The following is an 11,760-nucleotide window of genomic DNA, read 5'->3' as shown; positions in this document are numbered from 1 at the left end:
GTGTGTGTGTGTGTGTGTGTGTGTATGTGTGTGAAAGGAGGTTGAGATGACCCTCTCCACAGCACATGGGACCATACTCATAATATCTGTGCCGTTTGAGAGATATTTCTCTTACTATTATTTTTATTAAATTTATATTATTTATTATTCTCTCTTCCATAAGAATGCCTTTATTATACCTACATATATTTCTACCGACAAAATTATTAGTAATTGGTGCTCATGTTTTTTCACTGTTTGCTATATACAACAAAACCCACGCAGAAGTGTCTTCCACAACTTAATGCCCACGTGTCTTCACTTTGTATGTTTTCTTCCGTGTTTGGTTCTCCGTATGTGTAGCGGTGTTACCCATAGAAACAGTTCACACTGCGGAGCTACACACGGATTAACCTGGAACCACCAAGTAATAAGCCTTGTGTACTGCATGTCCTACTCACTAACTCATGGTAGCTCACAGCTTTCCCTGGAGAACCAACTCCTACAGTGTAGCTGAAGCCTAATGTGTCGGTGAGAATCACACAATAAACTGGTGGTGTGCTGAGAGCTTACTTAAATCCCACAAATGAGAGTTGCAATGACAACCTGAAGAGAGCCAGACACCATTGCTTGCCTGTCTGCGGCAGTGGATGTAAAGCTTCCTATGTTGTCAGGAGAGGATTTACTTTGCTTGCTATCAACTGCCAGTGAGAATCAGAGAATCACCTGTCCCTTACACAGACTATGTATGCAGGCCAACAACAGCTGTTAGGTCTATACATTATCTATGCCATCTTCCAGCTGGGGATGGAAACTCAAATGCCAGTTGTATCCTGGTGGAGACATAGTCTCGATATGATAGAGATCATAAATGTACGGCACACAATATGCAATCAAAGAGTTTAGATGTGAGATATTTGAGAGACATTTTGTGTTGGAAAAGATTTTATCAGCGGGAAATTGCCTGGAACAAACTGTATTGTTTGGTGAGGTACAGCTGTCTGTCATTCAAGCAGGTTTTAAGGCAGAAGTGAGGAATCGGTTTGTTCCTTCTTCTCAATGCCTGCGATCATTTTTCCACTTCGTCCAAAAAAAGCCACAGGAAAAGGATTTACACTAAGATGTTTCCTTCCTGCAGAAAAACAGTACCGTACAAAATTATTTCTCCACATTTAGTTTCCTGATGTCCTGCTGCAGAATCCACACTTATTTGTAGTTTTACCTGCAGTCAGTTACATGACAGAACCTGAGTAAACAGGATTAAAGGATAGCAGGCAGTGGCGGAGGGGTCAGTGACAGAAAGAAAATACTGTTGTCTTCCTTTTCCAGATTCTCAAAATTCCGCCTATTTCAAATTCACTTTAAAATAGGTGGATAGATACTACAACACATCTACTTTCATTTTTGCGGTAATATTACATGAATAGTGTTGCATTGTGTAGTTCATGTATTACATCATGGAGTGCGTTATTGTTCGGTGAAATCAGTGCAAATGTCTCTTATTATAGTCCCTTGTCATTCAAAGTCTATACCGCATTAAAAGAAAAATCCCTGATCAACAATTGTAGGTTCAATAATGTCTGCTATTGATTTTTTTCTGGGAATATCTCTGTGTGAAATGTCTGCTGCGCCCAGTGTGAGAGGATTGACTGCTGCAGCCTGAGGTTCAGACCAACCAAGGAAAACACATAATTTGTCTCACAGTGGGGCTTTGCTCTGGTTTGGATTTATTTAGTAGTTAGATGTCTTCTCAGGTTATTTTTCTGTTTAGATGATTCTACTCAGTGCCTGGACCTGCACTGATTACTGAGTGTGGCACCTGTGACCAGTTTGTGTAGGCTCCTGTTGGCTCCTCAGTTTGCCTGCTCTCTAATGTAGGGCTCAGTGTGCAGACACACAGATAACCAGCAGGCCTCTCACCTAGTGTGATGCTCATTTCCTACATAAAGACCTTCACCTTTCATTGGGAAAAAGAGCCTACTTAGTCTTCATACGGCCCGTTTGCACCAATTCCCACCAACACACCGCTGATTTTTATTAACCACGTCCATTGTCATTTTATGGGATGAGACTATAGAATAAGCAGATATACATTTTTTAATATACCCTGTTTGACAAATAAATCTTTTGACAGGAGTGTTTGTGTGTGTGTTTTTATTTGGGGGGGGGTGTTATGCAGGGCCGATAAAATATATCTCTGCTTATGGAAGCACGTCAATCAACTGAATCTCTATACATGTTAAATAGTAAACTCTATAACTCTATTTACTGAGAAAGGGTGTTGAGTGTTGGTCTGTGGGACTCTTTGGTTCTACTTCTATTGTCGAGGTTTACTGTAGGACCCAAATGCGCAGACGTCAGGTAAAAGGGAAAAATAGATTTATTTAACAACGAATGTGAAGCGATGATGAACCAGATGATCAGGCTGAGCAGGTAAATCGGCAGGAGAGGAGAAAACAAGCAGGCGGCTGGAATGGTAATAGTCCAACAGGCAGCAGACCAGAACTGGAACACTGGGAGAACAGAGTTATCAAAAAGTCAAGGTGCGAGTTCAAGAGAGCCAAGGTGTGGATACTGACAAGCAGTACAAACGAACTGGCGATGAATGGTGGAAAGCTAGTACTCATGAAGGTCTGGAGATTGCAGATTGGTCACAGGTATGCTGCTCTGCTGCCAGCAACAGCCACACCCAGGTAGGTGGAAACTATGAGGGACTCAGAAGAGGGAGAGAGAGAGAAGCAACTGCAAATCCTGACACCTATTGCCTCCAACACCACCTTTCTTTTCTTCAATTTCCTGTTAATTTCTTTTTCTTTTTATCAATTATGTATTATTTGACTAAAAGACACAGAGAATTAAACATGGAATGCCTACAGATGAGAGCACATTTATGTGTGTGACAGGAGCATTCTGTTGGCGATAAAAGAACTGAAAAGCCGAAAGTCCACTTATTATTTACTTTACAATGTCATTATGTTATAATGAGGAAGAGGAGGATCCCTAACGAGATGATGCAGAAGTCTGACCTGTGTGAACAATGTTTTTAAACTTCGTTCTCAGCTGTTGACATGTGTGCTTCTCCTCCGCTGGATTGCATCTAAGAAAATAATAAACTATTATTCAAGCCGTTTACCTCCGTAATTGTACCGTGAGTCCAACGGACTACGTTTAGACGTACGCATCGACTTGAGCAGCAGTTTCAAGTCATCTCTCTCTTCTTTACAGCTGCAACGCTGTTCCTATTTTCATAACATGTCCTCTAAGTCTTAATACACGTAGATTACAATCTGCACTTCAACTGCGTGAAGTAACGTGGAGCGCGTCTCGTCTGTCGTCATGGTGACTAGTCGAATCTGGGCTCCATTGATGATGGCTTTTAAAGTGGCGTCGCGCCTGTTAAACTGTGGGTCAACTTACCCTGGGTTACAAAAACTAACCCCGAGAAGCACTTGTGAAACCGAAAACCCTGGGTTTCCAAGTTCAGGGTAAAGCAACCCAGAACCACAGGTTGTACTCGGGGGTCGTTACCCCTGCTTCGTGACGTGGGGCCGTTCAAAAAGCAGGTTTAGTGGACAACCAGGGTGAGTTAACCCTGAAATCAGGGAAAGCGAGGGCTTTCATTTTCAAAAAGGGAGGTAAGTTAACCCAGAGTTAGAACAGTAACCCTGACCTGTTTCATGACGCGAGGTTAAGTGAACCTCTGGGTTTGTTACCGCAGTAACAGACTCTCTGAACTTAACCTGGTCGGGAGCAGGTTTCATTCCACAAACCCAGGGTTTCTTTTGACTCCGCCCCCTTTCACCACCGCTCGCGCGGCTTCATTTCCTGGTTCTGTCTGACGGAGAGTCTGACCGAAGTAAGGTTTAATAAATAACTCTGTATTTTAGAGGTGAACATAGCATGTTCGTTTGACGAGGAGCCCCTTGATGGAGTTTCCGCATTAATTCACAGAGATTTTAATTTTTGTTGTATCGCGTTCAGATGTCCTGTCATATCCTGTCGAACAGTTATCATGTCTCTTTAAAAAGGGATGAGAATCTGTTAATACTTCAGTAGCGGATAAATGTCACTCTGTATTCCACCAGAATGTGAAGCAATGGGAAGAGAACAATCAGTAACATTAAATATTAGCCCACCTTTGTTTTCTTCAATTTCTTGTTGATTTCTTTCTTTTTTTAAAATCAATATTATCTCCTGTGTGTGTCATGTGACTAAAACAGACAGAAAATAAAACCTGGAATACCTTAACGCGGTTATAAGCAGTACAATGTCACGGCCACTGTTGTATGAACTAAAGCAGTTTTGGCTATTACTGTATCAAACGAGCTACATGTCAGCTCTTGATTTCAGTTCTTAGATAATATCGGTGTACGCAATGGTGTGAATATCCTTCTCAACTGTTTTTGTAACGTACATATGCCGATTAACTGTTTTATCTACATAACAATAAAATGTTTTAATGTATTTCATTATTTAACAGTGTGTTGGGGTGGGGGGGCCAGGAAAAGAGATATGGACCGTCTGAACAGACTCATCCGCAGAGCGGGCTCAGTGGTCGGGCTGAGCCTGGACTCTGTGGATATGCTTCTGGAGAGCAGGACCATGTCTAAAATTAAGGCCATCATGAACAACACCAGCCACCCCCTACACACCACCTTCTCCCAGCAGAGAAGCACCTTCAGCAGCAGACTGCTGTCACACAGCGCCTCCACAGAGAGGCTGAGGTCCTCCTTCGTGCCCCGTGCCATCAGGGGGTACAATGACTCTCTCAGGAGGAGCGGGGGGGAGGTGGCGAGGTCAGCACGGGGTTGAAAATGGATTTAATTTAATTTAAATTTAATTTTATACTGTTGTATATATATATATATATAATTTATTTATTTATTTTTTATACTGTTTTTATATTTTAATTCAATTTTATACTGTTTAGATTTTATTTTATACTGTTTATATTTTAATACTGTAATATTTTTAAATTTTATACTGTTTATATTTTTAGTTATAGTTTAGTATATAAGTCCTGTTAGTGCTGCATGTGCCTGTCTGTTAGTGTAATGTATGTCTTGTGGTATGTCCTGTGATGTCAGTGTTTCCTTTTTCTCCTGGTGTTTATCCAGTATTATTTGTTAAGTAATGCCTGAGCAGTGGATATATGCAATTTCCTCCGGGATTAATAAAGTATCTATCTATCTATCTATCTATCTATCTGATATAGATGAGAGCGCATTTATGTGCGTGAAAAGAGTGTTATGTTGGGGATAAAATAACAGTAAAAAGGTCCACTTCATACTTACTGTACAATATCAAACATAATGAGGATGAGGAGGATCCCTAATGAGATGATGACGTCTGACCCATGTGAATGATGTTTTTATTTTCATTCTCAGCTGCTGACGTGCCCTTCTCCCCCCACTGGATCGCACCTAAATAAAATAAATTAATAAACTATTATTGAAGCCGTTTACTTCCGTATTTTTACCGTGAGTGCAACTGACTTAGAACTTACGCATCGACTTGAGCAGCAATTCACTCCCACGACATGTCGCTCTTCTTTGCAGCTGCAACGCTGTTCTGTTTCTTCTGAAAATGTCCTCAAGTTCTTTCTATTCATAAATTACAATCTGTACTCCGACTTCCGTAAAGCGTTGCGGTGCGCGTCTCATCCGTCGTCATGGTGAATCGATGAATCGGGGCTCCATTGATGATGGCTTTTTTTCAAGTTGTCGTGTCAGTTAAACTGCGGGTCAATTTACTCTGGGTTAGAAAAACTAACCCTGAACCGCGTTTGTGAAACCGAAATCCCTGATTTTTCCAAGTTCAGGGTAAGGCAACCCTGAACCACAGGTTTACCTCCGGGTAGGTTAACCCTGCCTTCGTGAAATAGGCCCATTGTCTTGTTGTCACCTTACAAAAGTCAAAATAAAAGTCATCTTGATTGTAAAATGTACCATATATACACAACATACACCACAGATGAAATTGCAGTCCTCTCAGACCCACAGTGCGAACAGGCAGTACAACACAGACATAAAACAAAACACAAAAGAACGGTAAACATCTCTCTACACTACACATACCTGTAAATGTGAATTCATTAGTGAACAGTTTCCCTAATGAGCAGACCCAGAGTAATATCACATTTATCTGGAGCAGGAGTGCTCAATACGTCGATTGAGACTGTAGTTCTGGTAGATCGCATGACATAAAAAAAAGGTGTCATTGCATGCACAAAGCTAGGGCCAGAACTAACACAAGCAAGTTAGGGACTGGGTAAGCCAGTAACGACACCATCAAGAAGTTAGCTAGGATTTTCCTACATTTTTAAGCCCTAATTTTTTTATTTTAAACTTGAGAACAAGTATAAAAATGAGTGGGGGAGCTGGACAAAGTAAGAAAACAGCAACTTAACACTTTCATACAGAAAAGGAGAAGGACTTTTTTCACTATGACATTTTGAACGTGCTTTTGCCTCATCCGCCAGTTTACCATCTCAATACCAAAGATGGGAAAGGTGGAGTGACTGCCAGTGATTCTGACACAATATTATTCACACAAACTCTTTATTTTCTTTCTTGGAGAAGATCTTACAACCAGTCAATAACATGTTCCTCGACCTTGTAGCTTCTGATCTTCCACATGGGTCTTCTGTGGGATACTTTGTTGAAAGCTTTCAAGAAATCCATAAATATTGCATCAATTTTCCCTTCTAAATCTGAAATGTTTGTTCATGTGTCTGTCACTGTTAGCAGCTGCTGTCATTGAGTGCCCACTCATAAAACCATATTCCCAATTACTTAACAGTTACTTGCGATTTTTTTTAATTTATATTGTCTTGCGTACAAGATGATCGTAATCATCTTGTGTACAGCCATGACCTTGTGGGTCATGGGCGTCTCTAGAACCTATCTCAGCCTGCTATGGGTGAGAAGACGTGTTGCCAGCCATCCCGTGGCCATACGTAGACAACCACTCACACCCAGGACCAACTTTGAGTGATCAATTCACCTAAATTTCATATTTTTGGATATGAGAGGAAGCTGGAGAAACCTTCTTTGTGTGTGGTAAGAGGGGTACCCACCATGCTGCTCCTTGTCACTACATGTATCTTAGCATTTTTAGTCATCTCCTTCTAGATTATCCTCTGGTGTAGTCAAGATTTCACAAGTAATTCTACCAAAATGTAGGTCCCTGGTAAACATTAGGTTTGAGAAGTAGTGGCTGCAGGTTTCATTCAGCATTTCATTCAGATGAGTATTATCTTCATTTAATGATGATGGGCTCTAGTAGATGCCACCACCTCACACTGGACATTCTGTCACCGTCTTTCTGCTTGACTCATACAAACACTGTAAGTGAAGTGACTACTAAAGTGACTACTTAGATTCCCTGTTTCAGCATGCAATGTTTCTTAAATTTCATTTTTTTCAACATTTATTATTTTTGTATATTCCAAGACATCTGCCTATGTCCAGACTACACCACAGGTCATACCTATCCAATATTAACTTCAATCAAGTTCCAACAAGTTTTATTTATATAGCGCTTAATCATGGCAACAGACATTTCAAAGCGCTTAAAGCCATACATAAATTAACTTTACTTGGGTTAATTTATGTCTGGCTTACTTTGGGTTAACTTCCGTAAAACATGTAATGCGTGGCTTGAGAAGACTTATCTGTTGACTTATCTGTTGACTCTGTCTTGTCTAGTTTGTTTGGTATCGGGTATTTGTGGATATGCAGTACAGGTTATTTGCTTGGACGGGTTGCTCTGTAGTATTGCGATTTTTTTTCTGCACACCTTCTGCACCTTTGTCATTGAATTTATTTCTTCTTTGCTTACATACTGTACTTTGTAGATTATCTTACCTACAAGAAAATGGATGGACGGATGGATGGATGGATGGATGGATGGATGGTGATAAATGATGATTCGTCTCTTCAAGTTTTCCATCCATCTTGTTTTCAAGATCTACAATCTTGTCAGTCACCTTGTCCAAGAGACTTTTGGTGCACTCTTCAACAGTCAAGTTCTTCCCCCGTAGTACCTTGGTCTTCACTGGCACATTGTGGGAAGAACCATAATATATTCAGGTGTTTGTTCAGGGCCATGTAATTGTCTTTTGTCAATTTATGCATTTACAGCAGTAGTAGTTGGGCGCAGGTTTACATTGTACTATAATTGCATCGTTTTCATCAAAAAGTCTTTCTACACTCTTGGCACAGCCATTTACTATCAGAATCTTCTTCACTGTCTCTGTTTGTCTCTATGCATTTCTCCCTTTCCTAAGTTTCCTTGGTGATGACCAAAGGTTTTTCAGTGGCAAGACATTTAGTAACAACTCACTAGATTGAGAGACTAGAGACTGAGCAGGGAAAAAGACAGCAAGCTAGAGGTGACAACAAAGTGTCAGTTCAAGGTATGCTAACAGTTCACACTCACTGTTGGTGGCTTCAAACAATTGCACTACTATCCTGTGGGAACTCCACACCGAGGTTTTATTGCTACACCTTACCTGCTGTAGGGCAAATATCACTGCTAGCATTCCTGCTAGGTGAACGGCTGGCCCCCGCATTTCCTATGGATAAATAGTGCCGATGTTTTGCTGCCCATGGCACCGTTCAGGCAGTCCAGAGTCGGACTCTTTTCTTTCATGAAGGAATGATCCTCTTCGTGTTTTCTGACAGACTGTGTGTTTCCCAGCTCAGGTGAGTGTCAGGGCTTATTAAATGTAGTATTTTGTTTTTAAGGGACTCTCATACGCCAACATTACACCACACTAAACCAAGGACTCAGTCTCCTCCACCATGTGTTCCTTTTTTTTAAATTCTGTGTTAATAATACAGTGTTGATAATACGTCACTCTGACCTGACATACAAATCCAAAGAGTCAACAAGGCAGTCAGACATTGCAACATCCCGCGACACCCCTGAATTCAAAATTTTACCCTGATCTACTTTCATAGGTCATGTAATAAAACACCCATGATCCAACATGTAACTGGTGCATTCTATTTGTCATGAAGTTTCAGAGATGTGTACCTAAAAAGGTATAAGAGTAAAAATATGTCCTTGACCTAGTTTTTAAAGGTCAAAATTGTGATCTCATTTTCATCTCCTTGCCTCCCTAAATATAAAGCCTTTTGTTTCATCTTTCTGTCTTATCTGGTTCCTGAGACATGTGCAAAAATATCTCAGGAACGTAAGATATCATATCGTATCGTATCGTATTGTATCGTATAGTATCATATCTTCAAAAACTAGGTCGTCACATTTTCACTTTTAATATCTTTTTAGGTACACATCTCTTAAAGCGCTTTGAAATATCTCCAGAAGTGATTGTGCGCTATATAAATAAAAGTTGATTAATTGATTGATATCATATTATATCATATCATATCAGATAATATCATATAATTTCATATCATATACTGTATCAGAGTGCTTGAAGCTGTAAATCATTTTACAGTGATCCCTCGTTACTCACGGTTAATGGGTTCCAGGACCACCAGCAAATAACAAAATTACGCGATATTGCGACAAACTATTTATTTTATTAATTACGGTCATTTAAACGTTATGGACCCTCCTATATTGATATTAAACCACCTTCTATCTGCATTACCTTTTCTCACAATCTTATAGATTGTTTAAAGCGCTTTTAAATGTTTCTTCAATACAAGGAAGTGCGCTACATTCCGTGAGTCTCAGAAGTTAGCACACTTCCGGATGGTGTCAGCCAATAGAAAGCGCATACCGTATCGCATGACTACCGACTAAAAATCCGCTATGAAGTGAAGCCAGCTATGTTGAAGTGGGAATGCTCGAGGGATTACTGTACTCTATTTTAATCAAAGGAGATAAATGTACCATTCAAAAATTTTAAAGTCTTATACTGTTAGTTCTGAAGTCCTTCCAACAACCAGTGTTGGAACTAAAAGAGTAAAGCTAAAGTTGTAAAAGACACACCATAAGAATACATCTAGAAGCACTTCAATTAATGTAACCTCTTGCGGGCCGAATGATGGGGCAGTGATGAATTCACACATCAGCAGCTACAGTTTTGGTACGTTTTGCTTGAATAATAAAAGCAGTTAATAAGCTAAATTTGTCAAAACACTGCTGCTCTTCACAAGCTCACATGTACAGCCATTGCCAAATATAAGCAGGGAAGGCTGATGATATGTAACTGGACTCATCATGGAGATTTTTGTCCTGAGCAGAAGCAAGACAAATCACCCCATGGACTCCAAACACTGTTGGTGGCGGTGGCTAATGAACCTGCTGAGACTGATGAGGCTGGTACGATGATGAAGCTGATGAATCTGTCAGTGTAATGATGAGGAGGTGATAGGCACATTTATGGATGGAGCATGAATGGAAAACTGTACTTAAAAAAGACAGCAGGATATGTTGATTTGTTGTTTAATAGATGTGACCATTTGATGGAAACAGCTGATATTTCATTTGTCAACCACAGAAAATGACAGCAGGAAATGAATGATGTGAATGACAGGATGTTATGAGAACATATGACAAAGAAACTGATGGCATCCACATATGGCACTGTGGTGCCGCAGTTCTGTTTACACACATAATGATGCACCCGCATGTGTTTTACTGTGACAGAAGACAACTTCCTGTTTATGGAGTCTGGACTCTCATCTTGTTTCCATTCATGTGTGAGATTTCCTTCAAGATTTCCTTCTCACTGTTTTCCGTCACTAATTGCAGGCAATTCTCTGGGGCTTTAGAGTTGATATTCCTGGAGGCAGCTCGTGTTCATTTGACCTTTTCCCTAGCTCTTGTGGTGAGCCTGGAACAATGTCACTTTGAGCTATGATGTTGGATTTTGCATCTTGCGAAAGCTTCTTCACTAGTCACAAGTCTAGGTAAACACATGTTTCCTTACAAAGAGATACAGAATTATACCTGCTTTGTTATAATTTTGGCTCCAACTGTCAGTTTAAATAAGTAAATATAGTTAAAAAAAAAGAAAGAAATTAAAACATACTGTATTTGTTTTTCACTCCTCTGGAAATTAAACAAGGCAACTTTTTGTATTAATTGTCGCAGAAGAAGTAAGCTATGTGAAAATAATCTATGGAAGCAAGCAAGTTTTTATTGTTTCAGAAGCTCTAAATATTAAAAATCAGGATTTTATGTGTCATGGCTTTATATTGGACATACACAAAGGACACAAATGGTGAGTCGATGTGTGCAGGATATCATTCTGGTTGACACTAGCCTGACACACAGCAGGTGACAAACATACTTCATCTGGGTGTGTGAATATACTGTGCCCCAGGAGCTGAAGCTCTTATTTTGGTGTCAGAAAGTCTTTAGGAATATCAAATCCAAACACCGTCTGGAGGGATGAGTCAAGTTTGAGCTGTGCCTGTTTTGTTTTGTTTTTTTGGATGGGACAGAATGTTCAGTCTGTATTCTTGTGCTTCTGAGAGTGAAGGTGAAGGTGTGTGTGTGTGTGTGTGTGTGTGTGTGTGTGTGTGTGTGTGTATTTGTTTGTGTGTGTGTGTGTGTGTGTGTGTGTGTGTGTGTGTGTGTGTGTGTGTGTGTGTCTGTGTTGTACTTTGGACTTTTCAAGTTTATATTGATCATGACCCAATCCATCATTCTTTTCAAGTGTCTGAACTGTGTTTCTGACATCAAAACTTACACTCACGCCCCCCCCCCCCTTCTATTAGTCTCATCTACCTACACTCGTCTTCATTTATCATTTCCATAAAATCAATTGTAGATAGCATGGTGGTGCAGTGGGTA

The sequence above is a fragment of the Antennarius striatus genome, chromosome 19 (assembly GCF_040054535.1).
Source record: "Antennarius striatus isolate MH-2024 chromosome 19, ASM4005453v1, whole genome shotgun sequence".
In the NCBI taxonomy this organism is placed as follows: Eukaryota; Metazoa; Chordata; class Actinopteri; order Lophiiformes; family Antennariidae; genus Antennarius; species Antennarius striatus.
Note: the sequence above shows the minus strand (reverse complement) of the source record.